This window comes from Narcine bancroftii, chromosome 2 (assembly GCF_036971445.1).
Source record: "Narcine bancroftii isolate sNarBan1 chromosome 2, sNarBan1.hap1, whole genome shotgun sequence".
Classification (NCBI taxonomy): domain Eukaryota; kingdom Metazoa; phylum Chordata; class Chondrichthyes; order Torpediniformes; family Narcinidae; genus Narcine; species Narcine bancroftii.
The window spans coordinates 84202621-84226347 of NC_091470.1; the positions used below are offsets into that span (position 1 = coordinate 84202621).

Sequence of the window (23727 nt, forward strand, 5' to 3'; positions counted from 1 at the left end):
GCCGCCCAGCACCGGTGCCTCGCGCGGGTGGGCCGCCCAGCACCGGTGCCTCGCGCGGGTGGGCCGCCCAGCACCGGTGCCTCGCGCGGGTGGGCCGCCCAGCACCGGTGCCTCGCGCGGGTGGGCCGCCCAGCACCGGTGCCTCGCGCGGTGGGCCGCCCAGCACCGGTGCCTCGCGCGGGTGGGCCGCCCAGCACCGGGTGCCTCGCGCGGGTGGGCCGCCCAGCACCGGTGCCTCGCGCGGGTGGGCGCCCCAGCACCGGTGCCTCGCGCGGGTGGGCCGCCCAGCACGGTGCCTCGCGCGGGTGGGCCGCCCAACCGGTGCCTCGCGCGGTGGGCCGCCCAGCACCGGTGCCTCGCGCGGGTGGGCCGCCCAGCACCGGTGCCTCGCGCGGGTGGGCCGCCCAGCACCGGTGCCTCGCGCGGGTGGGCCGCCCAGCACCGGTGCCTCGCGCGGGTGGCCGCCCAGCACCGGTGCCTCGCGCGGGTGGGCCGCCCAGCACCGGTGCCTCGCGCGGGTGGGCCGCCCAGCACCGGTGCCTCGCGCGGGTGGGCCGCCAGCACCGGTGCCTCGCGCGGGTGGGCCGCCCAGCACCGGTGCCTCGCGCGGGTGGGCCGCCCAGCACCGTTGCCTCGCGCGGGTGGGCCGCCCAGCACCGGTGCCTCGCGCGGGGTGGGCCGCCCAGCACCGGTGCCTCGCGCGGGTGGGCCGCCCAGCACCGGTGCCTCGCGCGGGTGGGCCGCCCAGCACCGGTGCCTCGCGCGGGTGGGCCGCCCAGCACCGGTGCCTCGCGAGGGTGGGCCGCCCAGCACCGGTGCCCTCGCGCGGGTGGGCCGCCCAGCACCGTTGCCTCGCGCGGGTGGGCCGCCCAGCACCGGTGCCTCGCGCGGGTGGGCCGCCCAGCACCGGTGCCTCGCGCGGGTGGGCCGCCCAGCACCGGTGCCTCGCGCGGGTGGGCCGCCCAGCACCGGTGCCTCGCGCGGGTGGGCCGCCCAGCACCGGTGCCTCGCGCGGGTGGGCCGCCCAGCACCGGTGCCTCGCGCGGGTGGGCCGCCCAGCACCGGTGCCCTCGCGCGGTGTGGGCCGCCCAGCACCGGTGCCTCGCGCGGGTGGGCGCCCAGCACCGGTGCCTCGCGCGGGTGGGCCGCCCAGCACCGGTGCCTCGCGCGGGTGGGCCGCCCAGCACCGGTCCTCGCGCGGGTGCCGCCCAGCACCGGTGCTCGCGGGTGGCCGCCCAGCACCGGTGCCTCGCGCGGGTGGGCCGCCCAGCACCGGTGCCTCGCGCGGGTGGGCCGCCCAAGCAAACCGGTGCCTCGCGCGGGTGGCCGCCCAGCACCGGTGCCTCGCGCGGGTGGGCCGCCCAGCACCGGTGCCTCGCGCGGGTGGGGCCGCCCAGCACCGGTGCCTCGCGCGGGTGGGCCGCCCAGCACCGGTGCCTCGCGCGGGTGGGGCCGCCCAGCACCGGTGCCTCGCGCGGGTGGGCCGCCCAGCACCGGTGCCTCGCGCGGGTGGGCCGCCCAGCACCGGTGCCTCGCGCGGGTGGGCCGCCCAGCACCGGTGCCTCGCGCGGGTGGGGCCCCCAGCACCGGTGCCTCGCGCGGGTGGGCCGCCCAGCACCGGTGCCTCGCGCGGGTGGGCCGCCCAGCACCGGTGCCTCGCGCGGGTGGGCCGCCCAGCACCGGTGCCTCGCGCGGGTGGGCCCGCACCAGCACCGGTGCCTCGCGCGGGTGGGCCGCCCAGCACCGGTGCCTCGCGCGGGTGGGCGCCCAGCACCGGTGCCTCGCGCGGGGTGGGCCGCCCAGCACCGGTGCCTCGCGCGGGTGGGCCGCCCAGCACCGGTGCCTCGCGCGGGTGGGCCGCCCAGACACCGGTGCCTCGCGCGGGTGGGCCGCCAGCACCGGTGCCCTCGCGCGGGTGGGCCGCCCAGCACCGGTGCCTCGCGCGGGTGGGCCGCCCAGCACCGGTGCCTCGCGCGGGTGGGCCGCCCAGCACCGGTGCCTCGCGCGGGTGGGCCGCCCAGCACCGGTGCCTCGCGCGGGTGGGCCGCCCAGCACCGGTGCCTCGCGCGGGTGGGCCGCCAGCACCGGTGCCTCGCGCGGGTGGGCCGCCCAGCACCGGTGCCTCGCGCGGGTGGGCCGCCCAGCACCGGTGCCTCGCGCGGGTGGGCCGCCCAGCACCGGTGCCTCGCGCGGGTGGGCCGCCCAGCACCGGTGCCTCGCGCGGGTGGGCCGCCAGCACCGGTGCCTCGCGCGGGTGGGCCGCCCAGCACCGGTGCCTCGCGCGGGTGGGCCGCCCAGCACCGGTGCCTCGCGCGGGTGGGCCGCCCAGCACCGGTGCCTCGCGCGGGTGGGCCGCCCAGCACCGGTGCCCCTCGCGCGGGTGGGCCGCCCAGCACCGGTGCCCTCGCGCGGGTGGGCCGCCCAGCACCGGTGCCTCGCGCGGGTGGGCCGCCCAGCACCGGTGCCTCGCGCGGGTGGGCCGCCCAGCACCGGTGCCTCGCGCGGGTGGGCCGCCCAGCACCGGTGCCTCGCGCGGGTGGGCCGCCCAGCACCGGTGCCTCGCGCGGAGTGGGCGCCCAGCACCGGTGCCTCGCGCGGGTGGGCCGCCCAGCACCGGTGCCTCGCGCTGGGTGGGCCGCCCAGCACCGGTGCCTCGCGCGGGTGGGCCGCCCAGCACCGGTGCCTCGCGCGGGTGGGCCGCCCAAGCACCGGTGGCCCTCGCGCGGGTGGGGCCGCCCAGCACCGGTGCCCTCGCGCGGGTGGGCCGCCCAGCACCGGTGCCTCGCGCGGGTGGGCCGCCCAGCACCGGTGCCTCGCGCGGGTGGGCCGCCCAGCACCGGTGCCTCGCGCGGGTGGGCCGCCCAGCACCGGTGCCTCGCGCGGGTGGGCCGCCCAGCACCGGTGCCTCGCGCGGGTGGGCCGCCCAGCACCGGTGCCTCGCGCGGGTGGGCCGCCCAGCACCGGTGCCCTCGCGCGGGTGGGCCGCCCAGCACCGGTGCCCTCGCGCGGGTGGGCCGCCCAGCACCGGTGCCTCGCGCGGGTGGGCCGCCCAGCACCGGTGCCTCGCGCGGGTGGGGCCGCCCAGCACCGGTGCCATCGCGCGGGTGGGCCGCCCAGCACCGGTGCCTCGCGCGGGTGGGCCGCCCAGCACCGGTGCCTCGCGCGGGTGGCCGCCCAGCACCGGTGCCTCGCGCGGGTGGCCGCCCAGCACCGGTGCCACGCGCGGGTGGGCCGCCCAGCACCGGTGCCTCGCGCGGGTGGGCCGCCCAGCACCGGTGCCTCGCGCGGGTGGGCCGCCCAGCACCGGTGCCTCGCGCGGGTGGGCCGCCCAGCACCGGTGCCCTCGCGCGGGTGGCCGCCCAGCACGGTGCCTCGCTCGAGGGTGGGCCGCCCAGCACCGGTGCCTCGCGCGGGTGGGCCGCCCAGCACCGGTGCCTCGCGCGGGTGGGCCCGCCCAGCACCGGTGCCTCGCGCGGGTGGGCCGCCCAGCACCGGTGCCTCGCGCGGGGTGGGCCGCCCAGCACCGGTGCCCCCTCGCGCGGGTTGGGCCGCCAGCACCGGTGCCTCGCGCGGGTGGGCCGCCCAGCACCGGTGCCTCGCGCGGGTGGGCCGCCCAGCACCGGTGCCTCGCGCGGGGTGGGCCGCCCAGCACCGGTGCCTCGCGCGGGTGGGCCCGCCCAGCACCGGTGCCTCGCGCGGGTGGGGCCGCCCAGCACCGGTGCCCCTCCGGCGGGTGGGCGCCCAGCACCGGTGCCTCGCGCGGGTGGGCCGCCCAGCACCGGTGCCTCGCGCGGGTGGGCCGCCCAGCACCGGTGCCTCGCGCGGGTGGGCCGCCCAGCACCGGTGCCTCGCGCGGGTGGGCCGCCCAGCACCGGTGCCTCGCGCGGGTGGGCCGCCCAGCACCGGTGCCTCGCGCGGGTGGGCCGCCCAGCACCGGTGCCTCGCGCGGGTGGGCCGCCCAGCACCGGTGCCTCGCGCGGGTGGGCCGCCCAGCACCGGTGCCTCGCGCGGGTGGGCCGCCCAGCACCGGTGCCTCGCGCGGGTGGGCCGCCCAGCACCGGTGCCTCGCGCGGGTGGGCCGCCCAGCACCGGTGCCTCGCGCGGGTGGGCCGCCCAGCACCGGTGCCTCGCGCGGAGGGTGGGCCGGCCCAGCACCGGTGCCTCGCGCAGGTGGGCCGCACAGTATCAGTAACTCACACAGATGGGCTGCACAGTATCAGAGCCTCACACAGATGTGCTACAGTATCAATGCAGTGCCTCACACAATGTTGTATAATCCCCATTATCCAGAATTCAAGAAACCTGCAAAAAAAAAACTGCAGAAAATAAAAGGATTTTAAAAAATTTAAATGGAACCGCCTAGAACCGAGTTCACAAATCACGCAACACTCAATCTCAAGTAACTGGCAAATTCACTTATCCAGCATCTATCAATTCCCATTAGTGCCAGATACTGCGGGGGGGAAGGGGGGGGGGGGGTTTAAACTGTACTTTATCCATTTCCTGCAACTTCTCTTCAATGAAATTAACAGTCACTGAATTTTCACCTATTCTAATATTTTCATGACCTGAAATGTCAATTCTTCTCTCCAAAGACATTGTCTGATCAGCTAAGTATTTCTGGCATTTTCTGTTGTGCACTGGAGGACAGGCATATTTTCCTGTCTAACCACCACAGCTTTGAGGAGGCAATGACTGACAGATTGCGCAGAAAATAGGATGCTTATACCGAAGATACATGCTGCTATAGTTACAGAGCTAAACAATGGCACCCTTGCATCAAGCTTTAATGGAGATCTTTGGACCATGTAGGATCACAGCAGCACATTACATAGAATCACAGAATTATTGATGTTTACAGCACAAAAGGCAGCCATTCAACCTTTGCGTCATGCCAGCTCTCCACCAGAACAACTCAGCAGATTCATCTCCAGGAGACAAGGCACCACAGATACTGGCATCTGGTGCAGATAAACAAACTGCTGGAGGAACAGGTAGCATCTGTAGAAGCAAAGGAATGGTCATAGGGATATCTAGGGTACGGCAGATTGGGCAGAGAACAGGAGCACCACTTGTCCACCCAATATCCAAGTCCCTAGCCCAATAATTAATCTCCATCCCAGGGATTCAGTTGCTGCGCTGTCTCACTTGAGCCTCCCAGAGTGCCACTCCCGGCCGACATCTCGTTGGGCCACTTCGGGGCTGCTCCAGCACACAAGCGGCACCTGGCAGCGGCTCAATCTGGGATCCATGGGAGAAAAAATGGCCATCTTCCCAAACCTTAATCTCCCACACAGCTCAAACCTTTTTGCCAGTGCCAGGCAGAGAAACACAGCTGCATGGGGGAATTATGGGTAGGGAAGACGGCCATTTCTCCCTCTGATCCCACATTGAACTGATGGCGCTGACAAACGGCCCAGTGATGTGCCAGAGTCATTGCCTCCTCAAAGCTGTGGTGGTTACACAGCACACCCCAGCAGCCCCCTGCCCTGACAGCCCCCCATTGACAGCCCCAGTCAGCCATCCTCTGAGGCCCCGCTGACAGCCCACCACAGCCACCCGCAGAGCTTTTCCAATTAATACCACACTGAATAAATAATAATCTGTGAATTGAAAGGTATTAGTATTAATTTATTTAGACATTACATTACATAAAAATAAGAAATAATCATTGATGTTTTATTTAACAGAAGAACAAACTGAACAAAGTAGTTTTCAGTATAGAATAAAATCTTAATTAAATTTATTACTTTGTTGAGTTGCAACATATCACAACCTGTGGGTGGGGGTGGTTTCTGTGCATTTTTTTTTTTAAAAACGGGAAGGGGTGCCGATGTCAGAGGCAGCCCTAGGTCATCACTTGACCCAAGTACGGTACAGTGCAAAGTAAGAGTCCTTAAATGAGTCTCTGAATTGTCTGTCCTCTTATTTTTATCTGCCTAATTAACTGCATGATGAACATTGCCCAACACATCAGATTTTGCAGCCTTTCTCATTTCTCCTTACACGCTGGTCTTTCAGCTGCTAAGCTCCACACTGTCATCAAGGAGATTCCACCTGCATTGAATTCACCCATCGTTATTGAATGAAGATCTACTGGGACCAATGCCTGAAGAGGGCACACAAAATCAGTGAACCGGTGCGGACTCGAAAGGCCAACATGGCCTGTTTCCGCTCCGTAAATGGTTATATGGTCTGCTGCTGTGGACTCCTGGCTTACAGGGTCCTTTCCCAGACTTCTTCTCTGCAGGGAAGTTGGGGAGGGGGAAAGATAGGGGCAAGATGGTTCTTCTGCTCTGTACCCTTCATTGGTCTGCTACGAACCTGGAGTCAGCAGACTGGGCTGTTAAACGTGACCAGAGCCTCAGTGGGCCTTCAATGTAAAGAAAAATACCACCAGCTTTGTTCCACAGGCAGTTTACACCTGTACGGGACTGTAGGGCAGGACACCTGAAGCATTTGCATTCTTACCTTCGATGGTCAGGGCACCGAGTATGTGAGCTGGGGCATTATGATATAGCTGTACAGAAACTGGCGAGTAATGCATGCAGTTCTAGTCACCCAGCCATATGAATAATGTCATTAAACTGGAAAAGATGCAGAAAAGATTCACCAGGATGTTACTGGGACTGGAAGACTGAATTGTGAGAGGGTGGATGGACTGCAATCTTTTTTTCCCTGGAGCACAAGAGGTGGAGGGTGACTTTACAGAATTGTACAAAATCATGAGGGACAAACAACCTGTACAGTTACAATCCCAAGGGCGGGAGTCTAAAACTAGAGGGCACGGATTCAAGAAGCTATGGGAAAGATTTCAAAGGAACCAAAGGGTGGAGGGAATACAAAACAAGCAACCATAGAGCGCAGGTTCAACTCCAACATCTAAAAGACATTCAGGCAGGGTGCATGGACAGGAAGTCATTCGGAGGAATATGGGCCAAACACAGGCCAAATGGGACATCTTGAACAGCATAGACAAGTTGGGCTGAATGGTCTATTTACATGCTACACAACTTTATAACCAGTCTGCTTACAAATTAATGTTCACTATAATCCAACTAAAATTAAGGATACAGATTAAACCATCACATGCTGCTGAGCCAAACTTCTCAGCTCTGTGAAATGGACAAGAACAAGCCAATCTGAAGCTTCCTGATCAAATAACAGAACATTGACCTGTCTCTCTCCTTAATGACAACTAGGCAGACAGCAGCCTTCAGAAATAAAGAGGAACATATCCTGTATCGTACATACTGTATACAACCTTTCTTAAGCTGGGGATAATTGAGTAACTAATATACATTAAAAATGGTACATAATGGATCTTTCCAAGTTCCAACCTGAAAAAGGTCAACAGACCACAAAGCTAAATTCTAGCATACAGTTGCATGCTAGCAACAGAATAATACATTGTGCATTTTGCGGTATTATGTCCTAGTTCTCAGTCTCATACCAACCACATAATTCACGAGTACCTCCACGGAACCCAGTTGCAAAATGTATACATTTCATTCCTTAAGCTAACACCAGTGAGAATACACTTCCCAAAATCTTTCATTTCTTCATGGGAAGTAATGGCATGGTGAGAATTTAATTATCTTTGAGTCGACTATTTCTATGGACACATTTCCCTCTCAAACTGCTGTCCATCAGCTGATTACATTCTTGATTCTAAGTCAGAAGGTCTCAGTGCATTATTGCCCACTAACCTTCAATGCCATGCAAAGGGAGTGTGAAAAGGAAGCATCCTTTCAATTAAATAATCAAGATCCAGCTCATTTATTCTTAGCACCTCTGAAGGGTATAGGCTGATGCTCTAATAACAGTTTCTCAGCCATTGCAAATACAAAGCAACTGTGATTCATTTCATTGCAGTTTGTGGCATTTTAGTGTGCACAGGAAGAGCCCTTAGGTGCCCCCCTTTCAAATCAATTTTATCTGAAGATGTGGGACTTTTAAAAAAAAAATGCAAATTGTCCTTTTGCATTAGCAGAGCAAGGCAGTTCAGCAGAGATATCAGGAAGTCAAAACTGCAACTCTCTCCCCAGAAACAATGCCGGCCCTCAAGTACAAGACCAACAGTTTGCAAATCAATTAGATAAAAAGGATCAAGAGACTTCGAGCAAAGGCCAGTACAAATCAATAATTGATTACCTCCAGCAGCTTTCCTGCGGGTCTATGTTGTTAGCTGCCCAAGACGAGTCCCTCAAAAAAAAGTGCAAAGTCCATGAAAATTCTACTGCTTGTACCATAAAAGTTCAGAGATCTGTTGCAAGAACCTTAAGTCAGAAGGTTGTGGGCTCAGGCTAGATTTGCACACCAATACAAGTTGTACCAATTAGAAAAAGGGACTTTCATTTTTATAGCATTATTCTCAACCTTAAATCATCTGAATGCATTTAACAGCCATGGTCTTACTTTTGAAATTTGGTCAATGTCAAAATGACAACACTTGATAGGTACACAGCAAGTTTCCACACACAACAATCACCTGTTGATCTGTGGCACTGGTTGAGGGCAAATGTTGGCTCCCATGTACTTGATCAACTCACCTGATTAACAAGTGGTAGCAAGATTTAAGGACTCAAACTAATGTCTTGTTGGAAGGACAGTCCCCAAGATCATACCGCACTTCCTTAGTAGAGTCAGACAATTCAAACAAACACTCCAAGGATAACCTACTGGTAATGCATAAGTGCCCAGGGCTGACGGGCTGACTCTGTCAAGAGTTAAAGTAAGGAGTAACCTACTCGCAAAAGGAAGAGGAAATTTTCAGAGGGCTGTGCGTCTTTAGAACTCTCGATCCCAGAATGCTGTGGAGGTGGAGTTACTAAATCCATTCAAGTCAGAGAATGACAAATATTTTATGCTTTAGGGGAGTAGAGAGATGAGGGAAGTAGCATTGAGGCCCAGATTGGGTTGGCTGTGAAACTGCTGAATGGTGGAGCAAGCTCAAAGGGTGAGTAGCCACCTCCTCTATTTTGTTTACGTTTTTAATTTAGAAGCAGAACTGACATAACGGAGTACTGTGATACCAGATAACCGAGGAAGTCAGAATGTGATAAGCAGTCTACGTGTGCCTAACACAGTTTTGTTGCATCTGAACAAGAATCAGTCACGCGTCCAGCTCATGTCAAGTTGCTGATCCTATCAAATGGAATTAAATTGAGACAAACTTGCTGACACAATGAAATACGTGCACCAAAGAACACTAAAGCACAGAAGCAGGCCCTTGGACCCATCTAGTTCATGCCAAACCATTCACTTTGCCTAGTCTCATTGACCTGCATCGTCTAATTGACACAAGGCTTCCATACCTCCCCCATCCACATACAGCAAAACCCCCATATCCAGCACCTACAGAGATTGGTAGATGCCATATATGCATATTTGCTAGTTGCTTGAGAATGCATGTTGCGTGATTGGCAAACTAACCACTAGGGGCGCCAATTTTAAACTTTTTTTGTACTTTTTTTACAACCATAAAATCTTACCGCACAGAAACAGGCCTCTTCGGCCCTACTAGTCCATGCCAAACCATTTTTTTCTGCCTCGGCCCAATGACCTACACCCAGTCCACAGCCCTCCATATTTTTCTCATCTGTGTACCTGTCCAAATTCTTAAATGTTAAAGTTGAGCCCGCATTCACTTCAGTTAGCAGCTCATTCCATACTCCCACCAATCTGTGTGAAGATGTTCCCTCTAAACCTTTCCCCCTTCACCCTTCACCCTTAACCCATGTCATCTCACTTGTATCTCATCTACCCTCAGTTGAAAAAGCCTATCTGCATTTATTCCATGCCCCTCATAATTTTAAATCCTTCATTCTTCTGTGTTCCAGGGAATAAAGGCCTAACCTGTTTAATCTTTCCCTGTAACTCAGTTCCTGAAGTCCAGGCAACATCCTGGCAAATCTTCTCTGCACTCTATCTTATTGATACCTTTCCTGTACTTAGGCGACCAAAACTGCACACAATACTTCAAATTTTGCCTCACCCACGTCTTATACAACTTTACAATAACATCTTAACTTCTATACTCAATACTTTGATTTATGAAGGCCAATATGCCAAAAGCTCCATTTACAACCCTATTCACCTGTGACGCCAATTTCAGGGAACTAAGTACCTGTATTCTCATATCACTCTGTTCTACCGCGCTCCTCAGTGCCCATCAATTTTCCACAACTTTTTTTTGCTGGTTGGTTGAATTCTGGATAACAAGGATTTTTCTGTACTTATCCAATTTTCTCTTAAATGTCAAAATCAAATCTGCATCTACCACCTGCACTGGCAGTTCGTTCCGTGCTCACCATTACCTGAGTGAAGTGGAAAAAACCCTGCTCCATTAACCCTCTGTGGTCCTCATAATTTTGTATTCTTTTATCAAATCTCCCTTCATTTTCTACAGAAAATAAAGTTCTAACCTATTCAACCTTTCCATATAACACTGCTCTTCCAGTCCCAGCAGCATCCTTGTAAATTTCTCTGGACTCTTTAAATCTTATTGATACTTGCCTGTAGGAAGGTTACCAAATCTGCACACAATACTCCAAATTTAGTCTCACCAATGTCTTATACAACATAACATCCCATCTCCTGGACTCAATACATTGATTTATGAAGACAAAAAGCTCTCTTGACAACCCCATCCAATTGTGATATCACTTTCAAGGAATTATCTGCATTCCCAGATTCCTGGGAATGTTGCACTCTGCAGTTCCCTACCATTTACCGTGCAAGTCCTATCCTGGTTCATCCAACCAAACTGCCACACTTTCCAGCTGACCTAGATCCCATAAGTTTTGAGTTTTCTTACTGTCTACCACACTCATAATCTTTGTGTCATCTGCAATTATTATCCAAATTGTTTATATAGATGACAAGTAAAAAAGGACCCAGCACTAGTTAGAAGCCACCAGTCAGAGAAGCAATCCTCTACTACCACTTTCTGGCTTCTAATTTCTGACTAATCTAATTTACTACCTCATCCTCAATGCCAAGCAACTGAACCTTCTTAACCAACCTCCCATGCAGGACTTCATCAAAGGCCTTACTAAAGTCCGTGCAGACAATATTCATTGCTTTTCCTTCATCAACTTACCTGGTAATCTTCTCAAAAAACTCTACAAGTTAGACAAGGCCTACTACACATAAAACTACGTTGACTATTGCTAATCTGTCCTTGTCTACCCAAGTACTTGCATAACTGCTCTCTTAGAATATCTTCTATCAACATTAATGACAATTTTTTCCCCCCAAAAGGTTTGCTTCTGAAAAAAAATGGAGGATTGTGATAGACAACTTCAAGCTGAACACAAAAGATAATTTCAAAGTTGCTGTATCACGTAGGAAGTTGGAGAAACATTAAATTAACTTTTATTGAACTTAGCATGTTGACATATTGGTTTAGTTCAAATGAGCCAAAAATGTTTTGCCACTAATTTTCATTTGTACTCAGCATCTGATGCTTCCTGTGTCAGTGTCCAACAATAGTTGGCCAGCATTGACGGATTCCAGTTGCCCGGATCCCGCTTTTCCATGGTCGCAATGACTTGGTGAAACCTTTCACCACGTTCGTCACTGACTGAACCAATTTCAGCAGGCAAGAAGTCCAAGTATGAATACAGAAAATTATTTTTCAATGATATGTTGCACTTCAAGGTTTTGTATGCTTGAAGTTGACTTAAAATATGACAGGAAATCACAAAAATAGGTTTTTGTGGCAAGTTTCAAGGTGATTTTCATGATCAGCAGTCCAAAATCAATAAAATACACACAAAAGCTTAGTTGACCAGTGCAATTTATTTTATTACTGATCAGTCACATCAGCCTGTAATTTTGCAGTTATTTTTGGAGCCTTTCTAAATCAACAGAACAATTCTCCAGCATTTCACCTGTGACTAAGGAAGTTTTAGAGACCCGTTAGAGCTCCAACAATTGCTGCATTCGCCTCTCTCAATGTTCAAGGGAATATCTTGTCAGACACTGAGGATTCATCCACCCTTATTTGCCTCAAGATAGCAAGCATCTCCTTAACTGTCATGACCTCACTTCTATAAAACTAGTGTTCATCTCCTGAGTAAATACAACTGCAAAAAAAATTTCTCCCATCTCTTTTGGTTCCGCTCTGATATTCAAAAGGTCAATTTTTTTCCCTTGCTATCCTTTTAATATATCTGCAGCAGGTGAAGGATTTCCTTCGCATAATCTGACAGAGAAACCGCATCCCTTCATTTAGACCTCCTGATTTCCTTCTTAAGTACTTATACTCAAGTACTTCGTTTGTTCCTTGCTGCCTAAACCTGCTATTCACCTCCTTCTTAACCAAGGCCTCAGTATCTTTAAAAAAAACCCAAGTTCATTTACCCCCATTAGTTTTGTCTTCAATTCAGACAGGAACACTCAAATTTTGTACTCTCAAAATTCCACCCACTTACCAAGCATACCTTTGTCAGAAAACAACCCATCCCAATCCACACCTACCAGATCCTTTCTGATTCCATCAAAATTGGCCTCTCCCATTTAAAATCTTAAGCCAACAACCAGACCCATCCATCACTTTCCATAATTATCCTGAAACTAATGGCTCTTTGATCATTGGATCCAGTGTTCCCTTACACATACTTCTGTCACCTGCCCGGTCTCGTTCTCTGACAGAAGATCCAGTATTGTCACCAGTTTACAAAATAGAACAGTCGCTTCAGATAAAATGCAAAAAAATTATCTGGGATAAAATTACAGCGTGAATAGAGTTAGCAGGAAGGAGCAAACAGGCTTCTTCAGAGAAGTTTAAAGTGACATGATAGTGATCTATGGTTATCAAAATTCTGGAGGGTCCAAAGATGCACAGAATAAATCCATGGTGGCGTTTGAGAGCAACCTTGACAAGTATCGAAATTGAATGATACAGCACAATTGTGCCCATGAGGAGCTGCCACTTGGTCCCAAATAATCAGTCAATCTCTTTCTTTATAATGTTCATCCAAATTAATTTCAGACAGTACATTCGTGCTTTTGAGTCAGAGTTCAAGTCAAGCACCAGAGCTGCAGAACAAGAAGAATTTCATTGTGCTTTCCTTTATTCCAGACAGATAATGGATTACAGTATTGATGAACGTCAGAAATTCCAGAATCTGGTTAAAATGTTTTTAAAAACCCTCAAATGCTCTGCACATTGGGATGGATATCCATGCAATGTACCCCGTCATCACGCGAGTTCAACTGAGATACAACCCCCTCCTTTCCCTACAGTATTAGCCCGTATATTCCAGTGCCTGGACAGTCATTACATGCCTCTTCGTTGGTCTCTACATGGGGATGGGCTGTTATGCAACGGAGTAAATAACGACAGAACCAAACTTCGCTGTGCAAAAGCAAGTTGCACATCATCGACCAGATTTCCCCCCCACCCAGGTCCCGCTGCACTGCTGGGACTTTTCCTTTTTGCATTGCAACGCACAAACCGCTTCCTCCCCAAAGAAATCTCAATACCACCCACACACTTTGCCGAAACACGCCGACTGTGTGTTTTTTTTTAATTTTCTCTTGTGCGTTCCGGGGACGGTGAAGCCGGGCAAGGTTTTAAAATGGGGGTTGGGGGGGGGGGTCCGACGGCTTAAGTGCGGCAGTGGCATAGGGTACAGCGGGTAGTTTAAGAGGGGCACTCATCAGGTGCTTCTATTGCTTGGAAACGCGGCCGTATTCTCTGGCACGGCGGTGTCAAACTGCATTTAAAGCGAAGATTACAATGCATTATTTAAAGCGATATTGCTAATCTTACTAAAGTAATCATACTAAAAATATCCATGCAAACAGCTGCTCAGGTATCAATGCGTTCCTCAACTTTTTCCCCCCTCCAGCAATCTATGAAGGAGTAGGGGTTATGTCCGATGATACCTGTGTGGTTTCTCCGTCCCCAAAGCCATATGTTCCAGTCTTTTCTCAATGCTGAAATATAGTTGGAAATTGTACCCGTCCCTTGCAACTCGCTGCATCCGCTCTAACCATCACAATGCTGTGGATGAGTTTGCATTTAGCAGGCTGAGTCATAGAGTTTACCTCATCGAGGGCTGAGCGAACATTGTTACACATTCCCTCGGGGGTGGGGGGTGTGAAGTGGGATGACAATTGCACATCATCGGATGGACAGAGTCCGGGCTCTTCGCCCGATACTTTCCCTGTTGCTCTGTGCAAAAAAAAAACCCTGCAAAATTCCCCACAACTAGAAAGGGATTGAAAAAAAATTGCATTGTGATGTTCCACGACTACTTCCTGCTGCCGTCAGAAAATGGCACAGGGCCCTTTTAAATCCCGTAAACAGGCCGGGACTTTCCGCTCAGTGACTTCACACGGGACTCTGCAGGAGTAACTCCAGAATGCAAAGAAGGGATTTAGGGGGTTAATCAAACCCAAGGCCAAAGTGGTGGACGGGAAGCTGCCCAGATTTACTAATTAAATTGCAATTAGAGTTATTTTTACGCACAACGTAACTTTTTTTAAAAAATTGACCACAAGACTTATGCAACGCGAACCTTTGGTTTAAAGTTCATGTTGAGAATTGAAATGAATTGGTGGGGTGGGGAAAAGATTAGAATTTATCTCTGACGAAAGACTGAGCAATTATTTCATCAACCCCAGCCACCAGCATTCCTCCCACCCCACAACAAACAATTCCAACTGGAGTCTGCAGATTCGGCTCACCTGCTCACGTCAGTTTCAGTCCGAGCAAAACAACTAAAACGCTCCACTCGACCCCCGCCAGCGACAAATGCAACATTTTGCAAGGCTCAGCGTCCACGTTCCAATACGCGGTTTTATTTTTAAAATGACAAGAGCTTAGCCGACTTACACATTGGCAGGCGCTCGCGAATCCTGCAAATCGCTAGAAGTTTCTCCGTGCAGAACTTTGCCTGCACAGGGTGTCCGCTCACTTCCTAGTTAAGAAACTGCGTCTTCTTAAAAGTTATGCAGTGACGTCAGGGCCAGAGCCAGACTGCAGGCAACTGAACCCAGAGCAAGCACAAGATTTCATTGCTAACTTTTAGTTTTATTTATTTCAAGCCTTTTTCCAAAAAAAAATCTCTTCCTGGACCACACCACAGCGCTCTCCCGTCGCCAGTAGATTTAAAAAAATAAAGGACTATTTTCTGCCCGGTGCATTGGCCCACGCAGCCTTGCCTTGGGGGAGCTACTGTAGCGATTTCACAACTTGGACTTGCGCACGATTTCATGAAGGCTGACTTGGTCAACTTGTTGCATTGGGTTGGGATTGCCCCGTGATCCGTTTCAGGGGCTGGTTTTTTCTGCGCAGAATTGCACTGTCAATCGTTAGGTTTTATTTCGCGTTCGTTGTTGACTGGTAACGAGTGTTTAACTGAGTTGCACGTTCCTCGATTGTGGCTTGTTTGGGGTGAATATAAAGACCAATGAAGAGAAATCATTTGGTGGGTTTGGGGGGGGGGGGGGGGGGGGGGAAGAGAAGCAGTGCAATTGGGTCGATGTAAATACTCTCACAATTGGGGAAATATGTTGTTTCCCTAACCTTTGAGGTTGGAAGCTGGTCATTCATCTACGAATCCTTCCCCTTTTCAATGATGCTGTGTTTAGTTTAATTTGCTTCCACACGTCCTCACGGCGTGCGAGCTTCACTATAAGGTTGTAGTTAGAAGGCAAAATACCTGTATTGCAAAATGCACGCATGTGACACACTAATGGCGTTCTTTAATGCCAATCCAGTGCTTTTGTACCTGAAAAGTGCGCATGCATTGTGCTATCAAACAATCTGAATCCACTTGGGTGGTATATGAACCCGTAAGAGATCATTTTTGCACTTTGTGTATATATCATTTGGAGTTACCCCACACCACTTAAACGCAAGGTTTCCACGGGGTTTCTGTGGGTAAAAACGAGAACTGAGCTCACTTTCCTGTGGTATGTGGATACTGCATGCAGGGCAGCGGTATGAGCACCACATTCTCAGGGGCAATGAGGGGCAGCCAATAAATGCGGTGATACCTACAGCCTAAAGAATTAGAAGTAAGTTCTCAAACTGATCATGATACTGGAAGTGGATTAATTTGGCTCATTGAAGATTTTCCACAGGATCTAGAATTATACCTTGTGGGAAATGTTATGATCACGAGCTTTAAACTGTCCAGATACCAAATTCAGTTTGCGAAGATTGACATGTCAGTAGTCAGGAAGTCCTGTTTGTAGTACATACCACAACCATTATAGTGTACAGTGAAAATGAGACAGCGTTTCTCCGGTCTGTGGAGCTGGTTATTCACATGGCTAAATTGTATCAGAAACTTTTTTTATAAATAACATATCACTTATAAATATCGAGTTATGTCTGCTAGCCCTGTGTCCTTGAAGTTCAGAAGCCTCATGGCTTGGGGTAAAAGCTGTCTTGTAATCTGGTGGTAAGGGCCTGAATGCCTCTGTTTTTTCTTCCCAGATGGCAGGAGAGAGACTAGATTATGGGAGGGGTGTGTAGAATGTTTGTAGGTTTCCACAAACAGTGGCCATTATAAATGTCTATTATGGCAGGGAAAGAGGCCCCAACAATCCCCTCACCAGTCTTTATAATCCACTGCAGGGACTTGCGTTCTAAGAGGGTACAATTCCTGAACCAGGCGGTGATGCAGTAGTTACATAGGATGCTCTCAATACTGAATGTAGTGAGGGTGCAAGGTGGAAGCTGGACTTTCCTCAACCTCCACAGGAAGTAAAGGCATTGTTGGGCCTTCTTGGCAATGGATCTGGTGTTGGGGGACCAGGAGAGATTCTCCACCAGGTCCACGCCAATGAATTGGGTGCTCCTGTCTACCTCGATGGTGGAGCCATCAATGGTCAGCAGAGTGTAATCCCTGAAGATGGACCTAATGGTCACCTGGAATTCCAACTCCCAACTAAATATTACACAATGGAATACAGAAATGCAAAGTTGTATTCCCCTGGAGAAAATTACGTACAATTTGAGGAGGAAATATGGTATATTTGTCAGGGTGTGGCAACCCTATCTGCAGCGCATTAGTACACAGATATAATTCTATGCCTTTTCGATAAAGCGAATACAACAACCATGCCAATAGTGCAATGCTAGAGATCAGTGAAGTGGGTCGTGGAGCAGGCGACGGGCTCTTGTATTCTGCTCCTTTTTATTTTATTTTATGTTTCTTTAGGTTTTTCTTAAGTTCCCCTGAGGGTTTGTGACTACTGAAATTTGGTTCTTTGTATTTGTTTAATTTATATAATCTTTGTTGTAATAGGGTACGGGAGGGAGGGGAGAGGGGTGTAGGGAAAAATAGACTCTGTATGTTAAATAATATTGTTGGAAAAAAATGTTTTGATTTGTATGATTCTTTTGAAAATCAATAATAAAATATTCAAAAAAAAGATTGCTAATTGATTAACCAAATAGATTTTATGTAGTATGACCCTCGAGGACAGTTGAGATGTTGAGATGTTCAGGGAGTGTTGGACAATACCCCCAAGCACTGCTGACTTTCAACCGTGCTTGTACCCATTCCAAGGGGTTTCTTCACATGACTTCAGCTATCCAGTTGGGTCAAATCATCTGCTTCCATAGCCCCAGTTTTAACAAGCCCTACAAACTAATGTAAAGGCAACTTTTTATGTCTCTGCTTATTTTCCCACGCACTTGCTCTGTGTCCGTTGTTTTTTCATGGATTTCTATCACAAATTGTCTGCAGAACCATCTTTCATTCCTAGAGGTTGGAGGATTATTCTGAAAATATTTGTGCACGCCACAGACTTTTCAGGAACTGTAGTGAGATAGGGTGGTGGAATCCTGTGAGAGACAGGGCTAGCAAACTGAGTGAAAGGGAGGGGGAGAGGGAAACAAGAAATGGGAGTCCTTGGGGCAGGGGTATGGGATGTTACAGGACAGGGAGAAGATATAATGTGAGTCAGGGAGATGATATATAGTAGAACAGAGAAATGGGATCCAGTTAAACAAGGTGGTGGGATACAGCAGGGCAGTGAGTGACATGCGTGGAACAGAGAGGTTGGATGCTTATTTGAGAGAGATATGTTATACTGTGGGGCAGGGTGATGGGATGCTATGGAACAGAGATAGCATGCCTGGGTCAGTACTGGGATATTGAGCAAAAGGGCAAGGACATAGCATGGGATATAGAGATAGGCTGGCTGCATCTACAGTGTTCTGTAGAGAAATGGATCGGAGGTCAATCCACAGGACCATTAGAGTGGCAGAGAGGATCGCTGGAGTCTCCCTCACTCCCCCCCACCCATTGATGTGATCTACCAGGATCATTATCTGAAGAGGGTGAGCAAAATAATTGAGGATCCCTTCCATCCTGCACACAGCATCTTTCAGCTGCTCTGGTCAGGGAAGAGATTCAGGAGAGAGCCTGAACCACCAGGCTGAGGAACAGCTTCTTCCCACGGGCAGTGAGAATGCTGAATGACCAAAGGAACTGCTCACACTAACCACCCAAGACGCTCATCTGTACAAAACAATATCTATTTATTTATATAGCTATAATTCTTGTCCTGCATATGTATTGTATATGTGTTATGTCTGGTTGTGTATCTGCATGTTTTGCACCGAGGACCGGAGAATGCTGTTTTGTTGGGTTGTACTTGTACAATCAGATGACAATAAACTTGACTTGCAGATGCTGCAGTACAGAGAGAAGCCATACAGTGCAATAAGGAGATGAAATTCTATTTAACAGAATTCTATTTAGCATAGCGATCAGTGCATAGCAATTACAGTGTCAGAGACCCAGGATCAAATCCAGAGCAGCGCTGTCTGTAAATTCTCCCTGTTAACTGTACGGGTTTCCTCTGGGTGCTCTGGTTTCCTCCCACACTCCAAATACGTATGAGTTTATAGATTACAGTGCATTTGGGAAGCATAGGCTCGTGGGCCAGAAGGGCCTTGTTACCTTTCTGTGTCTCTAAAATGAAAAATAAAATTAAAATTGACATGCTGTGGGTCAGGGAGAAGGGATTCTGTGACAGGCAGTTGGGTTGCCACAGTACAGAAGGAAATGCTGTTGTGTATGAATAGAGAGATAACAAGTCTGGGACGGAGAGTGGAATAAGATGATGGGCTACTGTGAAATGAAGATAATAGATTTGAGACAGAGGAGCGTAATACTTTTCCTACTGCTAACACTTTTCCTAGTGGATATATTCTGTATTCCTTCTACACCCACGAAGGCATATCCAAATACTTTCCAACTCCAAATTCTCCGACAACACCACAGTAATAAACTGGGTATCAAATAACAATGAGGTGGAATAAGAAAGGAGACTGAAAGTCCAGTGGCATGGTGCCAAAATAATATCCTCTCACACACCCACCCCGCCTGTCTCCAAGTCAATAAGACAAAGGGATTATTCATTAAAAGAGTTTTAAAAACTGCAGCACCTGGGTTGTTCTCCTGGTACCCTGATGTGATTACTGGGGCAAAAGTGCTGGAAGCACCTTTTAAATTTCAGGTGGATCTACCCTTTAAATCGCCAACTCAGTGACTTAAGGGGGATCCCACCTCCACAATGATGTGTCATGCACTCACTGGAAGTACTGCCGAATGTTTGGATGCTGGCTGCCCGGTGACACACACACACGCAAGCACTGACGTCACTAGAATAAGCAGATCAGCTATTTTTCCTGTTCAAATCACCTGTGGGTGCCACCTAGGTAAGTTTAACTGAGTTCCCTGACTACCTCTGAGTTAGGACAGGGACCCGGTTGGATTCTGATGGGATTGACTGGGTTGGACCTTTTCTAACTGCTGTGTAACTGGAGCGCTAACTGGGCAAATTGCCATTTAACCCCATTTTACATGGCAGTTTGAAAGGGCCTATTGACTCCAACAGAAGGGGCAGAGACCACACCCCTGTCTGCATCAAGCACTGATGTAGAAAGAGTAGACTTTGCTTTGAATTGTTAGGAATCAACATCTCTGATTACCTGTCTTGGAACAAGCAACAGTCAAGAAAGCACACCAAGGCCTTTCTTAGAAGACTAAGAAAGTTTGGAATATCCCCTTGTGTGGTGGTACACCACCGGCCTACTGCAGAGGGCAATACCTGTACTTGCAGGAGTGTACTGCCAGCATACCGCAGGGTGCAACCTCTGTACCTGCAGGAGTGTAAGGGGACAGGACAACACCTGGCCGGCTCTCAATCAGTCGGCCTGAAGGGATCAAGCCCCACCCGGTCAGGTGTCAATCACCCTCTGGGATATAAGCCTGCTGGCCGTCGAAGCTCACTCAGAGTTACTGCAGCTACAGCGAGCCTGGCTCTGTGGAAGTCTTTGTGGATTAAAGCCTGTTGTACAGTCTTTACCTTGTGTGTGTCTGATTCTGGCTAACAGCGCACCACATCTCGTCCCTCAACAACCTGTACAGATGCACCATCAAAGGCTTACTTGCTGGATGTATCACAGTGTGGTACAGGAGCTGCTCTGCTCAAGACCAGAAGAAACAGCAGAAGGTGGTGAAAGCAGCTCAGAACATCAAGCAAACCTCCCTCCCCTCCATGTACCCCCATCCCCTGCTGTCTAGGAAAGACAGCCAATGAGCTGAAGGACCTACAACACCATGGATACTCTCTCTCTCTTCCCATCTGGGAGAAGGTCCAGCAGTGTGAAAGTGCACACCAATGGGCTGAAAGATAATTTTTTCCCCACATTATTGTTTTTTTTTCATTCAGCCATCTCCCACCATCCCTGATCACAGCAACTCTTTTCTCTTCTTTCTCCTCCCACCTGTATCTTCCAATCACCTGCAATCCCGTGCTACCCCCTCTCCCCACCTTATTTGGGCGGCTGTTCGTGTTTTGGCATTCCTAAAGCAGGGCTAAGCTCTGAAATGTCATCTGCCTTTTGATTTCCATGGACGCTGCTTTACCTGCTGAGTTCCTCCAGCACTTTTTTGTCTACTGTCCTGGTTCTCCAGCATCTGCAGTCATTATAAATTGTGCTTTTCCGCTTTCTAGGCTGGCTGTAAGAATGTTAGAGATAACCTATTAGACTGCTCACAGGATAATCTCACAAATAAACTAATTCAACTATGACATTGGGTATTAAATCTTTTAAAGACTTTTTTATTCAAAAAAATCTTGCTTACCAAACCCTCACTTTTTTAGATATTTACGTTAGGTATTTTGTTCACTCTCAGATCCCTGACTTTCCACAAATTCCCGAGACAAACATCCTTGATACACGTTTTGATTTGCAACTTTCTCATAGTTTAATATCTCTTATTTTAAGGGATAGTCTCGTTAATTAAAATCAAGAGTTGATTGGGAACAGGATTTGAATCTTTCAATCTCAGATAAGGTTTTGGACTCCTTTTGTAATCTGATTAATACAACCTCCTTTTGTGCTTGGCACTGTATGTTGCAATTTAAAGTGGTCTATAGAGTACATATGTCTAAAGTTATATTGTCTCGTTTTTATTCCGATATAAACCCTCTATGTGACAAATGTAAAATTGCTGAGGCTTCTTTGGTTCACATGTTCTGGACTTGCCCTAGTTTAGAAAAATTTTGGACATTTGGACTTTCAGACATTATCAGTGATCCTCAAGTTCAAATTAGAACCTTGCCCTTTAATTGCTTTATTTGGATTATTTCAAGATGATGATGTTTTACTGACTCCAAAAAGATTCAAATATTAACTTCCAAAAGATGTGGGGTCCATTTATGGGCTATTATCATAACCTAAAGAATTAAGTTTGCTCTGAAGCTTTGGTGCTGTGCTGTCTATCACCAGGTTGTTGTCACTTGATTCCTACCTGTTAGCTTTTAACCTTGCTTAGTGGTAGGGATTTTGAATTATAAGGCTTTTTTTTTGGGGGGGGCTGTTCCTTTTCTTTTGAATTTTACAATACAATATATAATTGTACTGTTCAATTGTGCATAATGTAAATACCAATAAAAATATTTTTAAAAGAAACAGAAAAGATACTGTGGGGCAGTGAGATGATATGCAGTTGTAGAGGGAAGTTATGCATCTCTCCGGAGAAGAAGTACTGTGGGGGAGGGAGATGGAATGGTCTGGGAGAGAGAGATGGGATAATGAGTGAAACAGAGGTGATAGGCCATTAAACAGGGAAAGAGAAAGGGAAAGGAAAAAGGAAAATAAAAGGACACAACAGTGACATGTTGTGGCACAAAGAGATGGGATACTCTTAGAGAGAAAATAATGTGTCTGAGACATGGAGGTAACATGCTTTGAGAAAGGGAGCCAGGATGTTGTATGCTCACAAATGGATGTTGCCTGGGACATGCAAATGAAATAATATGGGACAAGGAGATTAGATGCTATGGGATAGTGAATTTCATTGAAATGGGGAGCTTGGATGCTCTGTGGCAGGGAGATGGCATTCCCTGGGACAAGCAGATGGGATAGTGTAGGATACGCTGTAGGACACAGAGATGACATTCTTGGCAAAAGGAAATGGGATGCCCTTGGATAGATTATATATAATTGAACAGAGAGATGACATATCGTTGGACCTGGAGATGGATATGAAGTGGGACAGTGAGATAAAATTTTATTGTTGGATAAAAATGACTTTCTGTGGGACAGGAAGAATATGTTGGGTGGGTCAAGATCATGATATACAGGTGCATGACAAGCTGTGAGTGAGAGAGAGAGAGAGAGAGGGGGGAGTGAGAGAGAGAGAGAAGCAATGCTATTTGATAGGGAGATTGGATATTGTCGGAGAGGGTGATAGGATGCACTGAGACACAAAGAGATTAGATGCTTTTGGAAAATGGTGGCACAGTTAGGGTTAGTGCAACACTGTCACAATGCCAGCAACCGGGGTTAAAATCCCATGCTGTCTGTAAGGAGTTTGTATGTTTTCCCCGTGTCTGCGCAGGCTTCCTACGGGTGCTCCGGTTTCATCCCACCCTTCCAAACATACCAAGGCTGTAGGTCAATTGGGTGTAATTGGGCAGCACGGGCTCATGGGCCAAAAGGGTCTGTTATCATGCTGAATGTCTGAAAAAAAGGAAATGGTATTTGATGGGAAATAGAAACGACATGGTGCAGGATGTCCATTGGACAATGAGATGGAGTGCTACTGGAAAGGCAGATGGAATTCTATGGGATAGGTGTCATGCAGTGAGACAGGGAGTTGGTAGACTATGATATTCCTTGGATGACGAAGGATTCAGAGAGAATATTCTATTGGAGTTGGGAAACTACTTGGCAGGGAGGCTATATTTTGTGAATCAATGAAGTGATGTCCTCTGGTATAAAGAGATAGGATACTTGGGATGGGGAGATTACTGAGGGTCATTGTTGAGGTATTGTGAGACAGTAATGAGAAGCAATGGGATGGGGTGATAATGTACAATGGGGCAGGGAGATGAAATAGAGCAGGACAGTGTGAATAGGTGTGAGAATTATACAGCATATAAATATGTCTTTTGGCTCACCGTCAATCATATATATCACATCTATACCAACCCAAGATACAAGCATTTGCTCGATAACCGTCTACACCTTGGCAATTCAAATATTCATGTGGATACTTCTTAGATGTTATGAGAATACTTGCTCTTGTCTACTCAGACAGTGAATTCCACATTTCTCCACTTTCTGTGTGAAAATGTTTTTCCTATTATCTTCTCTTACTCTTTATCCTAAACCAATAACTTCTCATTTCAGAGACTTCTGTCTGGGGAAAAATGGTTTCCTGCGATCTA

The 23727-nt window shown here is 50.0% G+C and overlaps 1 protein-coding gene across 4 annotated transcripts in view; it reads right to left on the bottom strand.

Moving 5' to 3' along the window:
• Positions 1-15041, bottom strand: part of mideasb (mitotic deacetylase associated SANT domain protein b) — an 80488-nt gene extending 65447 nt beyond the window's left edge. The window contains exon 1 of one of the 4 annotated variants that reach the window (XM_069917312.1): positions 14852-15041. The gene's annotated coding sequence lies outside the window, so the exon portion shown is untranslated. Of the gene's footprint in view, positions 1-13899; positions 14232-14703; positions 14827-14851 lie in introns of those variants that run through there. The other 3 variants (XM_069917313.1, XM_069917311.1, XM_069917310.1) reach the window with 3 other exon arrangements.
• Between the last annotated feature and the right edge of the window lie 8686 nt (positions 15042-23727).